The sequence below is a fragment of the Balaenoptera physalus genome (assembly GCF_965194825.1).
Source record: "Balaenoptera physalus genome assembly, chromosome: 6".
Classification (NCBI taxonomy): domain Eukaryota; kingdom Metazoa; phylum Chordata; class Mammalia; order Artiodactyla; family Balaenopteridae; genus Balaenoptera; species Balaenoptera physalus.
This window is the reverse complement of record NC_138885.1, coordinates 16,447,745-16,470,628: the sequence shown is the minus strand read 5'-3', so window position 1 is coordinate 16,470,628 and position 22,884 is coordinate 16,447,745. Positions and strand designations below refer to the sequence as shown.

General features: G+C 38.8%; 1 protein-coding gene and 1 long non-coding RNA gene across 2 annotated transcripts in view; one reads left to right on the top strand and one right to left on the bottom strand.

Annotated features, from left to right (window-relative positions):
- Positions 1–20,020, bottom strand: part of LOC309662776 — a 191,545-nt gene extending 171,525 nt beyond the window's left edge. The window contains exon 1 of the long non-coding RNA XR_014264952.1: positions 18,141–20,020. This is a non-coding gene — a long non-coding RNA (uncharacterized lncRNA). The remainder of the gene's footprint in view (positions 1–18,140) is intronic.
- Positions 1–22,884, top strand: part of DPP10 (dipeptidyl peptidase like 10) — a 685,907-nt gene that overhangs the window by 296,828 nt on the left and 366,195 nt on the right. The gene's annotated exons all lie outside the window — the stretch shown is intronic.

The window sequence follows — 22,884 nt, the reverse complement described above, 5'->3', positions numbered from 1 at the left end:
AATTTGGAGGGATCCTGAGGAGGTGAAACATGCAAATCGGGGCCGGTTTTGCTGGGAGGGAGCATCTGGACAGTCAGAGACGTTCACACATCAGAATAAGCCTGGGTGGGGGGAATGAGATTATTTTAGGGGGCATCAACTGCCTTCCAAAGAGGGGCTCATTTCATAGGAGGATGTAACCACGTGGAAATATGGGATAGATAAGCTAAGGTCAGGGCAGCAAGGAGAACTAGCCTAGTCGCCCACCTGAAGGGCGGCCATGGCAGACACGGTGGAGGGCTCTGGGGCATTTCCTCATTGGGCTCTCCGGAGGGGACTCCAGCCCACCTTTTCCTCCAGCCCAAAGGTGGGCATCACCCCTACCCACCCATCCCCCAGAGGTTGGATTGAAGTGAGAGAGTCAACAGGCAGCTGGGGGCTGTCCATCTCCTCCCCACCTCCTGCCCCCGGTGTCCTCCCCGGGCCACAGAAACAGGAGACGGCACAGAACACGAGGAGGTCCTTCTGGGAGGGAGGCCACAAGCCCACCTTGTCTCTCCCCCTTTCTCCCTTCCTCCTCCTCCTCTTCTTCCAAATCTTTCTCCTCTGTGCTGTTGTTGTTTTGTGCCTAAAGAGTTTACAGAGCAAGAAGGGAGAGTGAGTTCTGGGAGTCTGAAGGCTGGTTGCTGCCGCAGCATTGGGCTCTGTGGAGCACAGAGACCTCCACCCCCAGGCAGGGGAGGACAGATGAAGGCAAGCAAGGCGTTATCAGCAAAGACGGAGTCCCCGAGGACTTGAAGTTGACTGTGTGTCAAGGGTGAAGCTGTCAGGTTGTGGGGAAGGCTGCGTCTTGGCTGGTCTGGAAGAGCAGTGGTGGTGGCAGGAGCAGTGGCAGCCATCTGAAGCCATCTTCCTTAGTGGATTCCGTCCCCCACAAATCTCTCACTGTTCACTCCAGGTAACCCTTCGCTTCTCCTTCTCCTCCTGAGCAAGAGTCTCCTCTTGGGGTCTCCTAGGCGGGGCTTGGGCTGGGCAGGCAGGCCCAAGTCCACTGGTATGTTTCAAAGAGTTGTAAGATGCGGCTGGTAGTGGAAGAGGCGTAACATCATCTAGACTTTGGGCAGAAGAGATAATTCATCCTGAGTGGGAACACCGCGAACAGGTCTGCCACATGGTCTGCCATCAAATGACTGGCTACTGGGAAGGCAGAGGGTGATGACCTAGAAAAGGCACAGGACAAGGAGTGGCAGACTTGAAAGATTCCATTCTAGGGGAGAAGGAAGCACATGGAAAGTAAAGATGCCCCTTAGAGGCTTGGTGGGGTAAGGAAAGAAAAAAAACGACCTAAGAAGAATAGGCCCTCTTTGAATAAAATGCCATCAAAGAATAAGAAGATGTCAGATAAAAACAGGCCAGTGGCAACAACAACAAAACAATAACAGCAAAAGTGGACCTGTATTAAAGAAACTGCGCAGCTAAACTTCAGTGTAGCACAAAGTACACGCACCTTTGCACTAAGATGCCTAACGAGCCACCCCATCCTTCAAGTATTATCTGCTGTTGTTAGAGCAAAGCTAATTCAACACATAATTCTGATCATAAAGAAGCTAGAACCCAACATTCGTAAAACTTACTGTGTGAAGAAAAGTATCACCTACTATTTCAGGACAAGGAAAGTTCAAGATAAGAAATCCTCATCATTAAAAAGGAACCCAATATTCACAAAAATTACTACATGAAGAAAAGGCACTCAATGAATATTTCTTGAATGGATTCCTCAATTTTTCTTTCAGTTCAGAAATGCTCGTGAAGCTACATGGGTAAATTAAAAAATGCGAACTTCATTTCATTCAAGGTCTGCTGAACTGAGCCATCCACAGACATGCTTTCTCAGGCAACACTTTCTCACATTAATTCTCCCCCATTACCCTCTTCATGGCAAATATCACTACATGAGGTTTTACTGTATAGTTTTCATTGGTTTATTTTCTGTCTCTGCCGCTAGAATGAAAACACCATGTGGTCAGCAAATTCACTTGCTTTAATTTATCTCTCATACCTAAAATAGTGCTGGCCGAACAGAAGGCACTCAGTAAATACCTGTTGAATGGTTAAATGAATGAGTGAATCCATTAAATATTTTTGAAGGGATTTGTATACAAAAGAAAAATGAAATGGTGGAATTTTCAGCAAATTCAATCATATATTTGAGATGGGGCTAATTCCCTTGCTTTAAGTTTGACTTATAAAAATATTGTGACTTTGTTTTAATAGTATAATTATAACAGGAGAAAAATATTTCTAAATGAGTCAGCTAGTACATTTTGGAAAACAGTTGGTACAAGAAGTACTGGGAGAGAGCCATGAGATCAGGCCAATTGAACATTCATTTTACTGTTGGAAATTTTAATAAAACAGTAAGATTGTTGATGTTGCTTCGTATTAGGAAGAATTATCAGAGCAACATATGCCGAGGGGATAAACAAGGACGAGGAGTATAAAGTCTAGTTGATCTTAGTAATTGAGGTAGTTCTCTTAACACTAGGAAAAGAAAAACAGTGCTCTGGTTTTAGCACTCACTGTACTCTGATCATTGATGCTGAACCTGGCACTTCTTATATTTGACATGGAGTGAGAGTGGTTTATCTTCATTTTCTCTCTTGGCTAGGGCCAGTTGAACGTTCTTCCTGCATCTGACACATGAATGCATAACACAGTAAAGTGTTATTGACTTTATTACATTGGACGTCAGATTTGAGGGGTCCTGTGATGAACACGTCAGCTTCTGTCCTAAATGTTGAAATCAGAGTCATGTATTTAATGGCCATTTGGCATTAAGCTCCACACCAGTGGAGTCAAAATCATTCCCGAACTGCTGCAAAGGTGTAAGTCATAGACCCTCCATCAGATCCCCTGCACGCATGTAATACAGATTTGTGACTGTAAATCATGAGGCAGTCACAGAAGTTACATGAAAATTAATCTATATTATGGTCAAGAAATATGTATGGTAAAAATGATGATTAAATTCAGGGCACTTTAGGTCTGGAACTATCCTTTCACTATTCAGGAACAAATAAAATTAAAACCCAGAGGAGTGAATTTATTTTTCTGAAGCCCAAGGATTATTCATTAGCAGAATAAAGGCATAAACTGGGGCCTCTCGAATTCCAATTCTTTGGTACTTTCTAATATATGGCATTTAACATGCAGAAAGTCGTCTGGAATCTGATTAAATAAAGCTTTCAGCTAAGATTTTTTTTAAAAACATAAAACTTTGATTTGAAAAAGCAATACAAAACAAAGAAACATTGAAATATAAGATACGAAGATATAAGCCAATACTTAAGATATAATAAAAAGAAAACTACCAATTAGACTCCAAGGCCAGGATATAGTCAACATTACTCTTCTCTCTCTCTAGCACCTTGTTACTGAGATAATCAAGACAGGCTAAAAGGAGATCAAATATGACATTCACTTGTTCTTCTTCATAGCTCAGAATATCTGCTTTTTGTTTAACGCATGTCTTTTAGCTGGGAGAGGCTGCTAAGCCATTTAGACTATGTGTTCGGGCAATTGTTCTGAGTTCTGATGACACAGTCCTTCCCAAGTCATCCACCTCTGTTTGTCTGTCTTTCTTAACTATATATCTGTGCACATTTTTTTATTTTATTTGTTGTAATTTTCGAAATGCAAGATAATAAAGATATAGAATTTTCTAGTATATAAAATGTTGTTTCTCACTTAGTATCAAATCCTGTGCAATAGGGACCAGTGTTCTATGGTTGTCTTACTCATGAAGAATCTGAGGCTCATAGATTGTGGTTTGACACAAATGACAAACCCACTAAATGACAAAGCACGTAACAGGGATTTCTGACTCAGAAACCAGTGGTTTTCCTAGTGGAGCCCTCATACATTGCTGGTGGGAAAATTAAACAGTGCAGCACAATTTGACAGTTTCTTTAAAAGTTAAATATGTGTTTATTAGATGACATAGTATGTGCCCAAGCAAAATGAGACATATATTCACACAAAAACCTGTGTGAAAATGTTCATGAGAGCATTGTTTGTATGGGCAAAGACTGTAACCAACCCAAAAGTTTATCAACTTGGTAAATGGATAAACAAAATATGTATATTTGTGCAGTAGAATACAAATCAACGATAAAACAGCCAAATTCTGATGTATGCTACAAAATGAATGAACCCCACAAACATTATTGTATGAGTCCACTTATATGAAATGTCCAGAACAGACAAATTTATAGATACAAACTGAAGATGATGTGGTGCTGAGGATGGGGTGAGATTACACCAAATGGGCTCCAGAGAATTTTTAGGGGATGATGGAAATGATCTAAAACTGAATTACGGTGATTATTGTCCAACTCTGCAAATTCATTACAAATCTTTGAATTTTGTACTTATAATAGGTATATTTAAAGAATATATATTATAATCCCCCCCAAAATAAGAGGGAGACAGAGAGAGAGGGAGGGAGAGAAAAAGGGAGGGAAAGAGAAACAGAGACATAGATAGACACTCAGAGGGTATTACCAACCCGAGGAACCATGGGAGCCATTTCTAGATGTAATCTAATCCTCTTCACTTTACTGTACTAAGGATGATGTTGATTGGTTCATTGGAAGAAAGTTTTAGGAACATGATTATTTTACTGGTGACAGAAACAAGGGAATTTTAAAGAATTGAAAAAACATTTAACGTGTGATTCCATTTATGTAATAAATTCATAGGTAATAGTTCAGAAATTATTTTGCTTGAAACAATGCATCTCGACTGTCTTTTTTTAAAAAATAAATTTATTTATCTATCTATCTATCTATTTATTTATTTATTTTTGGCTGTGTTGGGTCTTCGTTGCGGTGCGCGGGCTTCTCACTGCGGTGGCTTCTCTTGTTGCGGAGCACGGTCTCTAGGCGTGCCGGCTTCAGTAGTTGTGGCTCGCGGGCTCTAGAGCACAAGCTCAGTAGTTGTGGCGCACGGGCTTAGTTGCTCCGCGGCATGTGGGATCTTCCCAGACCAGGGATCGAACCCGTGTCCCTTTCATTGGCAGGTGGATTCTTAACCACTGCACTACCAGGGAAGTCCTCGGTTGTCTTTTTGGACTGAAAAAAAAAATGTAGAAAGCTTCATATAGTTGAATATAACCTTCACCCTTCTTATATGCCTATCTCAACACTTAAAATGAAGGAAAGTGAAAAGGAAAATATGATGAGAGAAGAGATTTCATTCAACTAATTATTTTCACCTGGTACATTTTGGGTTCAGTAAAAGTCAAGATTTGATCAATATTTTGTATGTATATACATATTTATATATATTATGTATAATATAATATACATATGGTCCTATATAATGATAATTAATAGTCAACATGGTAATTTTGAAGTATCATAAGAAATATATCGATGCTTACTTTTACTCAAGTCAAAACTGCAGTCTAATATTTATTTTAGAGAAATGCTTACCTTATATGTTTGAAATAGATTATGAGTTAATCAGAAAACTCAATCAGTATCTAATGTCACTCCACTTTCCTCCCTAGTTAAATAGTTAAATTGGAAAATTTGGTAAATTTGGTGATTTCTAGGGCAAAATAGTGCATTTTAACTTAATGACCAGTGGGGCCCTACTGACTCACTGAGGAGTCCACATGTTTATCTGAATTTTAGCCTTGCCACGGATGTCCTCATGGCAGTTGTGTTCATTCCAGCACTAAGACTACATTCCTATATTGATAATGTTGTTAAATATTTAACTTCTCTCTCATTAATTTCAACATCTAAATTTTAAAACTACCTAGGAAAATAAAATTTTACGACCTCAACACTATGATTTATTTAGGCTTGTTTTCTTTTGTCTTGGGGAGTGGAAACTGAGATGTCCTCAAAGAGACAAACCACAATCAAAGTGTATTGATTGAGCATCGTGGCTTCAGTGTGTGTGTGTGTGTGTGTGTGTGTGTGTGTGTAATCAAGCTCTAATGATTAATTACATGCCAGTTTTGAGCATTTCTACAATGTTGAGACTTGTGGAATTATCAGTCATATTGAAATAAACTATGATATAGAGGACTAGTAAAAAGAAAAATAACTTTCTAAAATGAAAAGAGATGAGGTGTATTTGTACTATGCTTACTTTACATATATGTAGCCTGTCTACAAATCTATTACTTGTGTGCCTATTTTAATCGAATATACGAACCCTCTAATAATGTTAAACGTAAAATATACATGCTAACAATGTATGCTTGGTTTATATTTTGCTGGGTTCTCCTCTAACCACAAGGAATTTTAACCTAATTGAGCCATAACCCTTTCCTTTTTGCCTTCATTCTGAAAGCAGAGACAGATCAAGAGACAACCTCTGTGACCCGTGTGTGCTATGGTAGAGGTAGAGGCTCACAATTGACAACTGCTGTTGCAAACAGTTAGCGTTGATGGGCACCTGTGTTAAATTCCTCTGAGGCCCCATTGGTGACTTGGGTGGGTATATGGCAGTCAGTTATCAAAGTTTGGGATAAGTCAGTTTTCATTTTGCAAGTTTGATTTTAAAGATTTCTAACCACATGAGAGGCAGTTTTCATGATTTCATCATCACTTTTATAATTGCTCTTTTTATTCCACACAGGCAGTGTTAACTTTATGAAATATAAAACATGTACTAAACTTAATTATCCTGGAGTGTCCACCAGCTCTTCCATTAACCGACTACTCTCTAGGGATGAAAAAGGCAATTTGAGGAAACGTGGGCCTCAAAGAACTCTGTAAAGAGATCAACAAAAATAAAAATTTTGAGGAACAAAAACTGAATACAATATGAATCCAAATCAGACAGTATATTTCTATGTAAATGTTACCCAACTTACAACAATTGAATAATTGGGATTATTTTTAACTTCTTAGATTTTAATTTTAGTCTCACAACTAGAGTTTAAAGAAAAAATTGGAAAGATATCCATATCATAAGTCCACCCTTAGGCATTATTACTTACAAGGCTTATATAAGGACATATATATACTGAACATCTTTGTTCAAATCACTGTGCTAGATGATGTGGATATAAAACAGAATAGAATATGGAATTTGTCCTCAAGGATAGAAAATGACATTAAATTTTGTTCTTTCTTCTCAGCATATAGCAATAAATGCAGTAATTTCCCTTCTTAAAATTAGTAACCACAGTATTCATTTGAATATTCAATGGTGATTAAGAGTTTCAAATTTTAGCCTTATAAGGACTTCCTAGTGACTGATATAATAGGTTTCAGAGGCTCATTAACTCTACCTGGTGTCCACATAAGTAATCACACACTCTGTTGTGTGAATGGATTACATTTTTCATAACGACCTGAAAATATAAAACCCGTCTTTCTCTCCCTATTAGTTATTCTCTTTTGGCACATAAGTAGAAGAGACATAATGCAGTACCAGGAGTTTTATCTATTTGAGCTCAAGTAATATCTCCCAAGGTGACATTCCATAGCTAAAGAGGCAGTCTTCTTGGTTTTGTGTTTGAAAGCACACTTATTTAGATCGAGATTTAAGATGGTGCTTTTTTTTGCAGGAGTTTTAAAATGCTTAACATACATACATTTAATCATTTCTTTTTACAAGTATATTCAGGCTTCTGAAGTTCTCTAACAAGCTCTTCTTTTTGGCCAGTTGCCTGTACATTTCTCTAGAAAATTGGCATCATCGTGACAAAGTGGTAGTTACCTAACTGTGTCCTTACTGTTAGATTCTGGGTCTCTCTCATGGCACCCTCTCAGAATCCTGGGAAGTGACAAAAGAAAGTCACTGCAAGGTTGCAGTGAACATAAATTTGACGTGGCCACTGCTAGGTTTTGTGAACGGGAAGAAAGAGTTGTGTACCATGAGCAATTGCAGTGGTGTCACGTGGATTTGATCAGGAGATATTCCCTGGCCCAACCAAAGTCTGCTTATACATGGGATTAACCCCACATGAGAGTGGGAACCTCTCACAAAATGAGGTAGGGAAGTGACCATTTCAGATTAAATTTCAGAGTTATGGGGGATTAACTGTAGAGTACATTCTGACTACAGATCCAAAGGAAATATGAAATTAAATCCAATAGAGATGTACTCATGAATGCAAATTTCATTATTTAACCAATTTTTATTGATTAGCCCCTCTCTGCCTTCTGTATCAGGAGGATGAAAAGGTGAACAAAATGCATGTGTCCTTATGTCTTGTCATCTCAAAAGCCCCAAATACCCTGAAACATCATAGTAATTATTTGTTTGTTTTGTTTTTCAGTAAAATTTACAACCCAGTGACTAAAAGGGAACTTCTTGGGGTAGTTGAGATGTCTCACTCCCTCCTTCCCTTTATCTCTCCCTCCCTCTTCCTTTCTTTCAACTACACAAGCAAAAAGCATTCTTTGGTAAAGAAATGCTCTTTCCTGTTGGCCTCTCAGACCCCATGTTACTTCAAAGTTTCTTTTATTCATTTATGTCTTTCAGGAATTGAATAGTATTTTGAGAATTTAACACCTTGCTTTACTTTACTGCTTTTCTGCTAAAGAACTGAGATTTTAGTTATCCACAGAGACACCTCAATCTCAACATGTTCAAAGTTGATTCACTATTATTCCTCGCTAACTCTTTCTGCTGTTTTCCAAACTATAAGAATGATAGCATCACCTGTCAATCATGTAGAACTCCCCCTTGACTCCCTTTCCTGATCCCTTACATCCAGATGGCACCCAATTTCAATCAGCTCTGCCTCCTTACCACTTCCTCATCTCCTTCCCTTGTAGTCATCCTCTTGTTTCCACCTTAATTCAGACTTCATTCATCTTTTGCCTAGCCTACTTCTTCTTCTATGTGTTCTCCTTAAAATCTTGTCTCTCTTCAACCCATATACCTTGCAGGAGTAAGTTGATCATGAACATATCAAATCAGTTGTATCAGTTCCTGATTTAATCTTCTTTTCCTGACTTCTCATTGCCTACTAGATTATAATCCAAATGCCTTGGTATGACATACAAGGTCCCCCATTATAGGGAGTCTTCCCACCACTTCAACAATTACAAAACCTTACCATATTTAATAGTTTGGTCCCTGATATAGACTGAATGTTTGTGTTCCTCCAGAATTCACCTATCCTAACCCTCCAATGTGATGGCATTAGGAGGTGGGACCTTTGGGAGTTAATTAAGTCATGAGGGTGGGGCCTCATGAATGGGATTAGTGCCCTTATAAAAAGAGACAAGAGAACTGCTCTCTCTATCTCTCTGCTCTTTGCCATGTAAGGAGAGACTAAGACAGTCATCTGCAAACCAGGAAGTGGGCTCTCACTTGATGCCAGTTGTGATGGTACCTTGATCTTGGACCTCCCAACCTCCAGCACTGTGAGAAATAAATGTTTGTTGTTTAAGCCACCCAGCCTATGGTAATTTGTTATAGCAGCTTGAACTGACTAAGATGATCTCTAAACTATGATAAGTTGTCTAACTCCTTTGTATTGTTGTTCAAGCTATTCCTCTACCTTGATTGGCCTTCAAGGTAGATTAGTTCCAGACAGGTGTAATAGCTCCACTATAAACCACATTTGGAAATTATTCATATTCCTCTGAGAGAGAATTGAATGCTTTCTTATGCCTCCAACAGCATCCCATTTCTATCTATCTTTTCTTGTAATTTCTTTGAGGACAACATCTGATTCATCCTTGAGATTCTTATACCCAGCTTTGCATCTGACACATGGTAAATGCCAAGCCTTGGCAAGGTACTGATAGCTATTTGTATTTTATGTGATTCATTTAGGCTGAAAGAATTAGGATGCTTCGAGTGTTTCAATACCAAGCTTTCAAGATCAATGAAATCCAAAAGAGATACTTGAAGAATCAGTTTCTGAGTTTTTTAGAATGGAAAGAACAATTAAGGCCATCTTGTTTAATGTATCATTAAAACTTGTGTTTCCTTATTTATTTTCATTTCGGATGATCTGTCCATTGGTGTGAGTGGGGTGTTAAAGTCCCCTACTATGATTGTGTTACTGTTGATTTCCCCTTTTATGGCTGTTAGTATTTGCCTTATGTATTGACGTGCTCCTATGTTGGGTGCATAAATATTTACAATTGTTATACCTTCTTCTTGGATTGATCCCTTGATCATTATGTAGTGTCCTTCTTTGTCTCTTGTAAGAGTCTTTGTTTTAAAGTCTATTTTGTCTGATATGAGAATTGCTATTCCAGCTTTCTTTTGATTTCCATTTGCATGGAATATCTTTTTCCATCCCCTCACTTTCAGTCAGTATGTGTCCCTAGGTCTGAAGTGGGTCTCTTGTAGACAGCATATATACGGGTCTTGTTTTTGTATCCATTTCAGCCCGTCTGTGTCTTTTGGTGGGAGCATTTAATCCATTTACATTCAAGGTAATTATCGATATGTATGTTCCTATTACCATTTTCTTAATTGTTTTGGGTTTGTTATTGTAGGTCTTTTCCTTCTCTTGTGTTTCCTGCCTAGAGAAGTTCCTTTAGCATCTGTTGTAAAGCTGGTTTGGTTGTGCTGAATTCTCTTAGCTGTTGCTTGTCTGTAAAGGTTTTAATTTCTCTGTCAAATCTGAATGAGATCCTGGATAGAGTAATCTTCGTTGTAGGTTTTTCCCTTTCATCACTTTAAATATGTCCTGCCACTCCCTTCTGGCTTGCAGAGTTTCTGCTGAAAGATCTGCTGTTAACCTTATGGGGATTCCTTTGTATGTTATTTGTTGTTTTTCCCTTGCTGCTTTTAATATTTGTTCTTTGTGTTTAATTTTTGATAGTTTGACTAATATGTGTCTTGGTGTGTTTCTCCTCGGATTTTTCCTATATGGGACTCTCTGTGCTTCCTGGACTTAATTAGCTATTTCCTTACCCATATTAGGGAAGTTTTCAACTATAATCTCTTCAAATATTTTCTCAGTCCCTTTCTTTTTCTCTTCTTCTTCTGGAACCCCTATAATTTGAATGTTGGTGCATTTAATATTGTCCCAGAGGTCTCTGAGACTGTCCTCAATTCTCTTCATTCTTTTTTCTTTATTCTGCTCTGCAGTAGTTATTTCCACTGTTTTATCTTCCAGGTCACTTATCCGTTCTTCTGCCTCAGTTATTCTGCTATTGATCCCTTCTAGAGAATTTTTAATTTCATATATTGTGTTGTTCATGATTGTTTGTTTGCTCTTTAGTTCTTCTAGGTCCTTGTTAACCGTTTCCTGTATTTTCTCCATTCTATTTCTAAGATTTTGGATCATCTTTACTATCATTATCCTGAATTCTTTTTCAGGTAGACTGCCTATTTCCTCTTCATTTGTTAGGTCTGGTGGGTTTTTACCTTGCTCCTTCACCTGCTGTGTGTTTCTCTGTCTTCTCATTTTGCTTAACTTACTGTGTTTGGGGTCTCCTTTTCGCAGTCTGCAGGTTCATAGTTCCCATTGTTTTTGGTGTCTGCCCCCAGTGGCTAAGTTTGTTTCAGTGGGTTGTGTAGGCTTCCTGGTGGAGGGGGCTAGTGCCTGTGTTCTGGTGGATGAGGCTGGATCTTGTCTTTCTGGTGGGCAGGTCCATGTCTGGTGGTGTGTTTTCAGGTGTCTGTGACCTTATTATTATTTTAGGCAGCCTCTCTGCTAATGGGTGGGGTTTTGTTACTGTCTTGCTAGTTGTTTGGAATAGGGTGTCCAGCACTGTAGCTTGCTGGTCGTTGAGTGGAGCTGGATCTTGGCGTTGAGATGGAGATCTCTGGGAGAGCTTTCACTGTTTGATATTATGTGGTGCTGGGAGGTGTCTGGTGGACCAATGTCCTGAACTCAGCTCTCCCACCTTAGAGGCACAGCCCTGATGCCTGGCTGGAGCACCAAGAGCCTGTCATGCACACGGCTCAGAATAAAAGGGAGAAAAAAATAAATAAAGAAAGAAAAAGATAAAGTAAAATAAAATGAAATAAAAGTTATTAAAATAAAAAACAAAAAATAATCATTAAAAAAATTTTTTTTAAGTAATTTAAAAAAAAAGAAGGGAACAACCAAACCAAAAAACAAATCCATCAGTGATAACAAGTGCTGAAAACTATACTAAAAAAAAAACAAAAACGGACAGACAGAACCATAGGACAAATGGTACAAGCAAAGCTATACAGACAAAATCACACACAGAAGCATACACATACACACTCACAAAAGGAGAGAAAGGGGAAAATATATATATATCTTTGCTCCCAAAGTCCACCTCCTCAATTTGGGATGATTCGTTGTCTATTCAGGTATTCCACAGATGCAGGTACATCAAGTTGTTTGTGGAGCTTTAATCCGCTGCTTCTGAGGCTGCTGGGAGAGATTTCCCCTTATCTTCCCTGTTCGCACAGCTCCTGGGGTTCAGCTTTGGATTTGGACCCGCCTCTGCGTGTAGGTCGCCTGAGGGCGTCTGTTCTTTGCTCAGACAGGACGGGGTTAAAGGCGCAGCTGCTTCGGGGGCTCTGGCTCACTCAGGCCGGGGGGAGGGAGGGGTACGGAGGAGGCGGGGCGAACCTGCGGCGGCCGAGGCCGGCGTGACGTTGCAGCAGCCCGAGGCGCGCCGTGCGTTCTCCCGGGGAAGTTGTCCCCGGATCACGGGACCCTGGCAGTGGCGGGCTGCACCGGCTCCCGTGAGGGGCGGTGTGGAGAGTGACCTGCTCTCGCACACAGGCTTCTTGGTGGCGGCAGCAGCAGCCCCAGCGTCTCACGCCCGTCTCTGGGGTCCGCGCTGTTAGCCGCAGCTCACGCCCGTCTCTGGAGCTCGTTTAGGCGGCGCTCTGAATCCCCTCTCCTCGCGCACCAGGAAACAAAGAGGTAAGAAAAAGTCTCTTGCCTCTTCGGCAGCTGCAGACTTTCCCCCGGACTCCCTCCCGGCTAGCTGTGGCGCATTAACCCCTTCAGGCTGTGTTCACGCCGCCAACCCCAGTCCTCTCCCTGCGATCCGACCAAAGCCCGAGCCTCAGCTCCCAGCCCCCGCCCGCCCCGGCGGGGGAGCAGACAAGCCTCTCGGGCTGGTGAGTGCTTGTTGGCACTGAGCCTCTGTGCGGGAATCTCTCCACTTTGCCCTCTGCACCCCTGTTGCTGCGCTCTCCTCCGTGGCTCTGATGCTTCCCGCCTCCACCACCCGCAGTCTCCGCCCACGAAGGGGCTTCCTAATGTGTGGAAACTTTTCCTCCTTCACAGCTCCCTCCCACTGGGGCAGGTCCCGTCCCTATTCTTTGTCTCTGTATTTTCTTTTTTCTTTTGCCCTACCCAGGTACGTGGGGAGTTTCTTGCCTTTTGGGAGGTCTGAGGTCTTCTGCCAGCGTTCATTAGGTGTTCTGTAGGAGGTGTTCCACATGTAGATGTATTTCTGGTGTATTTGTGGGGAGGAAGGTGATCTCTGCGTCTTACTCTTCCGCCATCTAGAAGCTCCTTCAGTGTAAGAGTGATTTCTAAACAAATATTTATCCATGAGCAGTGATATCACAAAATTGTTAATATTTCTCTTTAAATATACAGAGAAAACGTAATTTTTTTTTCCTTTAACTGATTTGGTCATCCTTGTGAGTCATCACCTCTGTGTAGTGGGAAAACATACTTTATTTTGGTCTATTTGTGTCTAAACTACTGCATTAACCTATAATGCACTAGATTCAGCTTCCCTTTAGGTAATGCTGACTCCCATCGTCAAACATGCTCAGTCTCATAGCTAGCCCCCATCTGTTGAGTCTCACCATAAAATGGCATCTGGGGAAGAGCTGATTTCCTAACCTCATGCTGCTAAGATAATATTCACGCATTGTAATGACCTCTGGCATCTCTGGACTCAGACGTTTTTATGCTATTTCCTTGTGGTTGCTGCTCTCTCTGTTGATCTTAATGGCTGAGTTCCTAAACTGGTAGAACCCAGATTGACCTCACCCAACTGCATTGAATAGAAACTTGTGGTGTTCTCTTTTCTGCTCAGCCTGCCCTTGACTAATGATGATTCTACAGAGTTCCTGAGTCATGACTTCAGCTTCCATCAGGTCCTCACTGTTAAACCTCCAGACCACTTTGCCTGTCCAGTTCTACTCACATTCCTCTCCAATGAGTCACGTGATACAATGTGGCTCTTCTCATTAACCAGAGTGCTGTGATCCTATTGCTGAATCCTGGCCTCTGTACACCAGCACCGAATTGAATCTTGGAGACAGAGTTTTGGGCGAAGCAGAAAAGGATAGCTTTATTATTTTGCCAGGCAGAGGGGGCCACAGTGGCCTAATGCCCTCAAGAATGTGTGTCCTGCCCTGGAGGGGGTAGTGAGGAGTATCATAGTAATGGTTCAAGGAGCAGGGCATGATCAGCTCGTGGACATTCTTCTGATTGGTTGGTGGTGAGGTAATTGGGAGACAGCATCATCAACCTTCAGCTTCCAACCAGTCTAGGGTCTATGTGCTTGTGGTCAGCAGTTTTCATCTGGTGGGGATCTACTTCCTATAAAAACAACTTAGGAATCTGTGTCAGGCCTTTATCTATACCTTTCAGGGAACTGTGAGTTTGGTGATTCTGCTATGTGGTGGATTTATAGTCTAAGTTGTTACCAGTTCCCCAGCCCAACAGCTATTCTTTGTTTCTCCATCTTCACGTTTCCCTCATGAACTCCTGAGTCAGCCTTTTACTTCAGAAGACAAGGACACAGAGGCTTGTACATGGTTTCAATCAGAACAGGACCAGTCATAATGTCTTTGGGATCAGACTAAGAATAGAAAGAGAGATGCTGATGGACTGTTAAATAAAATACAGTCCAGCCTGCTACCTGGGCAAAGATATCTCCCTAACCATCTGGAAAGTCAGGCTTGAATTGAGAATTTTCTGACTCTAGATTTCTGCACCAAATCTCCGTGGCACAGGAGAACCAGCACCTGGCATCTGGCCCTGTGTCCAACCTGTTTCCTTAGTGCCTTGAGGAGCCTCAAACAAATATTTGTGGATCCCCCTGCCTGTATGTGGAGAATGTTTACGTGCTCCTACAAACAGTTATCCCCTGCTATTTGTCAGTCCCAGAGATGTCCACACAGGTAGTTCAATCAATCCTAAGGAGGAAAGACCCAAGGAATGAACTCTCGCAGGCTCTGGAATAGGGATTAGGTAAAAATTTCTGGAGTCCTGAGCAAGTATAGAACTCCAGATGTGTATATTACCAATAGATAACTATGGCATCCCCTTGGCCATATGGATTCCTTGCCCCATGAGTGGGAGTGTGGCTTGAAGAGGGATAGAGAGTCCTACAAAGTGCAGGGGTTAAAGTGGCCTTTGTCTAAAGGCAGTGTTGATCAGTGCAGAGGTGTTATTTTTCACAATCTCAAGGGGAAAAGGTATGTATGTGCTCCTACCCACCACCTTACTAAGCACTCTGTGGTCTTCTCTTGAACCATCCCGTGCTCTAGTTATCCTTTTATACTTCTCAAGAGGACAAGTCACCAATGCAGTACACCTGGGAACAATGTTTTTGGCCCCATCTTAGAGGAGAAAAAGATCCAAGGAAAAAATATACATATAAATGTAATAGATATTGCTTAATATTTGCTGTACCTTTTCCCTGTCATGTATAAAAGAAATTGCACTTGACTCTTTCTAGGTTGCAGTAACATGCATTCATAAATTCAGCAGTTAACTCCTTTAGCTCTGCAAATAATGCTGTTGATTATTTCTTTAAAGAATATGGTTATCTTCTTGAGCAATGTGAACTTTGCAATAAAACTATATATTAAAATATGACTAAAAATGAGAACAGATAAAGGAAGTGGAAATGCCACATTTTAAAAGATCTAGTAAATTTTCCACACTGAGGGGAACAAAAGCTATTGAAATCAATTGTCCTGTGTTAAAATGTTAGTGTATATAATATAAGGGTTAATGACAATAGTTGAATATTCTTGCTCAACTATGGGAAATTATGTTTTAAGATTTGAGGAAATGCTAAATGTATTGAAATGGGAAGTGTGAAATAATGAGCAGAACATTTTGGTTATTTAGTTGATACGTTCATAGGTTTTGAGTTTGCCATGAATCAAACACTATGGTTTCCCCAATTAGTTTATTTCATATTTAATTTGCTCCTTAAGAGACTTGATGCAAAATTCCATTATTGGTAACTATGGTTAACCTTATTTTTAAAAAATTCACCTTTGCTAACTATTTAAATAACTACTAATTTAAAAGTATGAAAAACATTGTTTGGGATGAATATCACCAAGATGTTCATCTGCAACTCCCAGATTGAATTATTTTCTTCCTCTAAAAAAATAATAGACCTATGCATTACAAGCTAATGTGGAAATAGCAATGCCATACAAGTCTTTGTCTATCAGGAAATTTTCAGTTTCTTTAAAATGCATTTTGAAATGTCTAAGATTGGAATGATAATGCAGTGATCCTGAACTTTTATGATCATGAAACCCATCATTTGGAGCACCAAGTTACATTTTGCAGAGCTAGTATTCTTCAGAACAGAGATTGATAAATATTTAATGGAAACATTTTTTTCTAAATAGAATATGTCTAGGAATATTAATATTTCCCAAATGATACTAAACATCTACTCTTATTTGATGTATCAATAATAAAGAAATTTAAGTTATTTCAGTTTTCGAAGATTGTTGCCAAAGTTCCTTTCTATAATAGACTTTTTAATTTAGAATTTATTGTTATTATTTTTTAGGTGTGATTGTTTTCTTTTTATTTTTTTGGCTGCCTGCGGCACGTGGGATCTTAGTTCCCTGACCAGGGATTGAACCCATGCCCCCTGTAATGGAAGCATGGAGTCTTAACCACTGGACCACCAGGGAAGTCCCTCCTGTAATAAACTTAAAGTAGTCCCATCTATAGTGCGAATAATTTTTATAGTGAAATTAACATTTGAAATGATAGAATAATATTAATAGTATTATATTTGTGAAAAATTGAAAAGGGTATATACTAAAACCTTAGTTTTCTAAAATTTGGCTTTCTAACTATTTATATAATTACTAATTTATACAGAAGCTTGAAACATTATAATGCAACACTAAAGCATAGATATTCTTGTCAGAAATCTAGTTCAATGTTGGTTTCTTCATTAATTATCAGTATAACTAAGGGCAGGTTACTAAATCTCTGTAGGTTTGTTTCCTGATCAATAGAATGGTGGTAATATCTTTCTAAAAAAGGTTGTGATATTAAAGAGATGACCTATATATGGAAAGTACCCAGCCCATAGGGGGAATGTTGATTACAGTTTACCTCTCTTCACCATCCATTTTCTTAAATTTCAATTATTATCCTGAGGCGGTATCTACCTTTGTTATAAAAGGTTGAAATTTCCTCAGAAACTTGGAAAGCCTAGGGAAAATTTATGTTGATGCTAAAGAAGAAAAGCAGAAGTATAAGAACATTGGTGGCAATGAAGATAAAGTATAAATACACACACGCTCAGGCACACATGTGCATAATATGTGCACAAAACGCAAACCTAATCACAATTGAAATAAGTCATTAAAAAATCAGAAGAGACTAGACTCTTCTTATTTTATTTAATTTATTTGTTTTTTAGATGGAAGCCACTGAATTTTTAAATCTTAATCTCAGAAATAATATCACTTTTGCCATATTTTGCCATATTTTAGTGCCCTGTTCTTAAGTGTGAACTAGACCTAGAGACTCACAATCTCTAGGTCTATTTCACAATCAAGAACAGGGCATTACACGATGTCATGAACACAGGGAACTGGGAATCATTGAGAGGCTTTGTTGAAGTGCCTACCACACTGTGCTTTGTTGATTTTGACATCTGTTCTTCAACTGGCATTCAACTCTATATATTTTATAATTGGCCTAAGGATTATTATTTTATTTTTGATTTGACATTTTTAAATTTATTTTTTTATACAGCAGGTTCTTATTAGTTATCTATTTTATACATGTTAGTGTATATATGTCAATCCCAATCTCCCAGTTCATCCCACCACCCACCCCCTGCTTTCCCCACTTGGTGTCCATATGTTTGTTCTCTACATCTGTGTCTCTATTTCTACCTTGCAAAGCTGTTCATCTGTAGCATTTTTCTAGATTCCACATATATGTGTTAATATACGCTATTTGTTTTTCTCTTTCTGACTTACTTCACTCTGTATGACAGTCTCTAGGTCCATCCATGTCTCTACAAATGACCCAATATCGTTCCTTTTAATGACTGAGTAGTATTCCATTGTATATATGTACCACATCTTCTTTATCCATTTGTCTGTCGATGGGCATTTAGGTTGCTTCCATGACCTGCCTATTGTAAATAGTGCTGCAATGAACATTGGGGTGCATGTGTCTTTTTGAATTATGGTTTTCTCTGGGTATATGCCCAGTAGTGGGATTGCTGGGTCATATGGTAATTCTATTTTTAGTTTTTTAAGGAACCTCCATACTGTTCTCCATAGTGGCTGTATCAATTTACATTCCCACCGACAGTGCAAGAGGGTTCCCTTTTCTCCACACCCTCTCCAGCATTTGTTGTTTGTAGATTTTCTGATGATACCCATTCTAACTGGTGTGAGGTGATACCTCACTGTAGTTTTGATTTGCATTTCTCTAATAATTAGTGATGTTGAGCAGCTTTTCATGTGCCTCTTGGCCATCTGTATGTTTTCTTTGGAGAAATGTCTGTTTAGGTCTTCTGCCCATTTTTGGATTGGGTTGTTTCTTTTTTTAATATTGAGCTGCATGAGCTGTTTATATATTTTGGAGATTAATGCTTTGTCTGTTGATTCATTTGCAGCTATTTTCTCCCATTCTGAGAGTTGTCTTTTCATCTTGTTTATAGTTTCCATTGCTGTGCAAAAGCTTTTAAGTTTCATTAGGTCCCATTTGTTTATTTTTGTTTTTATTTCCATCACTCAAGGACGTGGGTCCAAAAAATCTTGCTGTGATTTATGTCAAAGAGTGTTCTTCCTATGTTTTCCTCTAAGAGTTTTATAGCGTCCGGTCTTACATTTAGGTCTTTAATCCATTTTGAGTTTATTTTTGAGTATGGTGTTAGGGAGTGTTCTAATTTCATTCTTTTACATGTAGCTGTCCAGTTTTCCCAGCACCACGTATTGAAAAGACTGTCTTTTCTCCATTGTATATCCTTGCCTCCTTTGTCATAGATTAGTTGACTATATGTGCATGGGTTTATCTCTGGGCTTTCTATCCTGTTCCATTGATCTGTATGTCTGTTTTTGTGCCAATACCATATTGTCTTTATTACTGTACCTTTGTAGTATAGTCTGAAGCCAGGGAGTCTGATTCCTTCAGCTCCGCTTTTTTCCCTCAAGATTGCTTTGGCTATTCAGGGTCTTTTGTGTCTCCATACAAATTTTAAGATTTTTTGTTCTAGTTCTGTAAAAAATGCCACTGGTGATTTGATAGGGATTGCATTGAATCTGTAGATTGTTTTGTGTAATATAGTCATTTTCACAATATTGGTTCTTCCAATCCAAGAACATGGTATATCTCTCCATCTGTTTTTTCATCTTTGATTTCTTTCATCAGTGTCTTATACTTTTCTGAGTATAGGTCTTTTACCTCCTTAGGTAGGTTTATTCCTAGATATATTATTCTTTTTGTTGCAGTGGTAAATGAGATTGTTTCCTTAATTTCTCCTTCTGATCTTTCGTTGTTAGTGTATAGGAATGCAAGTGATTTCTGTGCATTAATTTTGTATCCTGTAACTTTACCAAATTCATTGATTAGCTCTAGTAGTTTTCTGGTGGCATCTTTAGGATTATCTATATATAGTATCATGTCATCTGCAAACAGTGACAGTTGTAATTCTTCTTTTCCAATTTGTATTCCTTTTATTTCTTTTTCTTCTCTGATTGCTGTGGCTAGGACTTCCAAAAATATGTTGCATAGTAGTGGTGAGATTGGACATCCTTGTCTTGTTCCTGATATTAGAAGAAATGCTTTCAGTTTTTCACCATTGAGAATGATGTTTGCTTTGGGTTTGTTGTATATGGCCTTTATTATGTTGAGATAGGTTCTCTCTATGCCCACTTTCTGTAGGGCTTTTATCATAAGTCAGTGTTGAATTTTGTCAAAAGCTTTTTCTGCATCTGTTGAGATGATTATATGGTTTTTATTTTTCAGTTTGTTAATATGGTGTATCACATTGATGGATTTGCATATATTGAAGAATCCTTGCATCCCTGGGATAAATCCCACTTGATCATGGTGTATGATCCTTTTAATGTGTTGTTGAATTCTGTTTGCTAGTATTTTATTGAGGATTTTTGTATCTATATTCATCAGTGATATTGGTCTGTAATTTTCTCTTTTTTAGTATCTTTGCCTGGTTTTGGTATCAGGGTGTTGGTGGCCTCATAGAATGAGTTTGGGAGTGTTCCTTCCTCTGCAACTTTTTGGAAGAGTTTGAGAAGGATGGGTGTCAGCTCTTCTCTAAATGTTTGACAGAATTCACCTGTGAAGCTATCTGGTCCTGGACTTTTGTTTGTTTGAAGATTTTTAATCACAGTTTCATTACTTGTGATTGGTCAGTTCATATTTTCTATTTCTTCCTGGTTAAGTCTTGGAAGGTTATACCTGTCTAAGAATTTGTCCATTTCTTCCATGTTGTTCATTTTATTGGCATAGAGTTGCTTGTAGTAGTCTCTTATGATGCTTTGTATTTGTGCAGTGTCCGTAGTAACTTCTCCTTTATCATTTCCAATTTTATTGATTTGAGTCCTCTCGCTCTTTTCCTTGATGAGTCTGGCTAAAGGTTTATCAATTTTGTTTATCTTATTAAAGAATCAGCTTTTAATTTTATTGATCTTTGCTATTCTTTCTTTCTGTTTCTTTTATTTTTGCTCTGATCTTTATGATTTCTTTCCTTCTACTAACTTTGGGTTTTGTTTGTTCTTCTTTCTCTAGTTCCTTTAAGTGTAAGGTTAGATTGCTTTTTTGAGATTTTTCTTGTTTCTTGAGGTAGGTTTGTATTGCTATAAACTTCCCTCTTAGAACTGCTTTTGCTGCCTCCCATAGGTTTTGGATCATCGTGTTTTCGTTGTCATTTGTCTCTAGGTATTTTTTGATTTCCTCTTTGATTTCTTCAGTGATCTCTTGGTTATATTGTAACGCATTCTTTATCCACCATGTGTTTGTGTTTTTTACGTTTTTTTCCCTGTAATTTATTTCTAATCTCATAGTGTTGTGGTCTGAAAAGATGCTTGATATGATTTCAGTTTTCTTAAATTTACCGAGGCTTGATTTGTGACCCAAGGTATGATCCATCCTGGAGAATGTTTCGTGTGCACTTGAGAAGAAAGTGTAATCTGCTGTTTTTGGATGGAATGTCCTATAAATATCAATTAAATCTATCTGGTCTATTGTGTCATTTAAAGCTTGTGTTTCCTTATTAATTTTCTGTCTGGATGATCTGTCCATTGGTGTAAGTGAGGTGTTAACGTCCCCCACTATTATTGTGTTACTGTCAATTTCCTCTTTTATAGTTGTTAGCATTTGCCTTATGCATTGAAATGCTCCAATGTTGGGTGGATGTATATTTATAATTGTTATATATTCTTCTTGGATTGATCCCTTGATCATTACATAGTGTCCGTCCTTGTCTCTTGTAACATTCTTTATTTCAAAGTCTATTTTATCTGGCATGAGTATTGCTACTCCAGCTTTCTTTTGATTTCCATTTGCATGGAATAGCTTTTTCCATCCCCTCACTTTCAGTCTGCATGTGTCCCTAGGTCTGAAGTGGATCTCTTGTAGACAGCATAAATATGGGTCCTGTTTTTGTATCCATTCAGCGAGCCTTTTGTGTCATTCAGTGTCTTTTGGTTGAAACATTTAATCCATTCACATTTAAGGTAATTATCGATATGTATGTTCCTATTACCATTTTCTTAATTTTTTTGGGTTTGTTTTTGTAGGCCTTTTTCTTCTCTTGTGTTTCCCACTTAGAGAAGTTCTTTTAGCATTTGTTGTAGAGCTGGTTTGGTGGTACTGAATTCTCTTAGCTTTCACTTCTCTGTAAAGCTTTTGATTTCTCTCTCGAATCTGAATGAGATCCTTGCCGGCTAGAGGTAATCTTGGTTGTAGGTTCTTCCCTTTCATCACTTTAAATATGTCATGCCACTCCCTTCTGGCTTGTAGAGTTTCTGCTGAGAAATCAGCTGTTACCCTTATGGGACATCTCTTGTATGTTATTTGTCATTTTTCCCTTGTTGCTTTTAATAATTTTTCTTTGTCATTAATTTTTGTCAATTTGATTACTACGTGTTTTGGCATGTTTCTCCTTGGGTTTATCCTGCCTGGGACTCTCTGAGCTTCCTGGACTTGGGTGGCTATTTCCTTTCCCATGTTAGAGACGTTTTCAACTATAATCTGTTCAAATATTTTCTTGGGTCCTTTCTCTCTCTTCTCCTTCTGGGACCCCTATAATGTGAATGTTGGTGCATTTAATGTTGTCCCAGAGGTCGTTTAGGCTGTTTTCATTTCTTTTCATTCTTGTTTCTTTATTCTGTTCCACAGCAGTGATTTCCACCTTTCTGTTTTCCAGGTCATTTATCTGTTCTTCTGCCTCAGTTATTCTGCTATTGGTTCCATCTAGTGTATTTTTAATTTCAGTTATTGTACTGTTCATCTCTGTTTATTTGTTCTTTAAGTCTTCTAGGTCTTTGTTAAACATATCTTGCATCTTCTCGATCTTCGCCTCCATTCTTTTTCTGAGGTCCTGGATCATCTTCACTATCATTATTCTGAATTCTTTTTCTGGAATGTTGCCTATCTCCACTTCTTTTAGTTGTTTTTCTGGGGTTTTATCTTGCTCTTTCACCTGGTACATATTCCTCTGACTTTTCATTTTGTCTATCTTTCTG